This window comes from Etheostoma spectabile, chromosome 3 (assembly GCF_008692095.1).
Source record: "Etheostoma spectabile isolate EspeVRDwgs_2016 chromosome 3, UIUC_Espe_1.0, whole genome shotgun sequence".
NCBI lineage: Eukaryota > Metazoa > Chordata > Actinopteri > Perciformes > Percidae > Etheostoma > Etheostoma spectabile.
The window spans coordinates 30251980-30253119 of record NC_045735.1 but is presented as its reverse complement, the minus strand read 5'-3'; the positions used below and the strand labels follow the sequence as shown (position 1 = coordinate 30253119).

Below are 1140 nucleotides of genomic sequence, written 5' to 3'. Positions count from 1 at the left end.
CCAGTACCATGAAAGCTAAAGCTAACTTAAAGCAAACTATACCAATCAATCTGGTCAGTTTATGCTCGCCTTTACTCAAAGTACAATCATTACTTAATCCTTTCAAGATTTTAGCAAACGACCCGCAACTCCAGAAATTCCAGAGGAAAATGGTGACAGATCCTCTCTTCATCTCGGAGTCCACAGTAGGGGGATCTCAGATCCACTTTATCTTGTCTTAAGTAATTAAATATTTTGGGAGTCTGTCGTTCCTGAATGCTACAGTGGTCGACAAATCTCATACACTTTCATTAATAAGTTGTTCCTATGTATCTAGATGATGGTGCGGTCCTTGCTAGTGAATTAAAGGAGCAAAGCCACAATATAAATAAAAAAATACACCTAACCATCTAATCTCATTCCGTCTTGCATTCTGCACCCCTCTCTCTGATCCTGTTTCTTTCTTCACCTCCTCTCACCGCTCCGTAGGGTCACGGCTTGGTGCTTGAGCGGATTCCCTTTTGAGGCATTCCCACACTGGCATAAGTAAACGGTTAAACTACAAGCAATTTTAGGCCCCATGATCAAATTATAACATTTTAAGTTCATGGTGTGGTCCTTGCTAGTGAAAGGGTATGATAGGTGGGAAATCTGGTCCAAAAATCTGCAGAAAAAACGTATTTGGCGCTATAACTCCCAAACCATACATCAAACATTCAAAACCTATATAGCCATGCGTTATCCGGATCCAACTGAATCACCTAATATGGGCTATGCCCATTTCTGCCTATACTTTTATGGGTGAAAAATCGTGATTTATCAAAACACAAATTTTTTGTTCTCCTCCTAAACCGTAAGACCGATCTGCTCAAACCCTGGCAGGTAGCATCTCCAGATCAACCTATCAAAAAGTTTGGAAAACAAATTTGTGTAGTTAACTATGAAAACACCAACTTTGCCATAACTTGCCCAATTAAATGCTATCAATGTGACACTTTAGATTCTTGTTTGCCATGACCCTCTCGAGGTGCAGCACACATTGGAAAAATTGGCCTCTAGGGGGCACTACAAGTACAAAATGTTTATATCTATCTGGTACGCATCAAATTTTGTAAAAAATTTGATGCATACCATCTAGGGCCACTCCTGAGGCCACCACTA

At 40.3% G+C, this 1140-nt stretch overlaps 1 pseudogene; it reads left to right on the top strand.

Annotated features, from left to right (window-relative positions):
* Positions 1 to 1140, top strand: part of LOC116687044 (vomeronasal type-2 receptor 1-like) — a 75576-nt pseudogene that overhangs the window by 9953 nt on the left and 64483 nt on the right.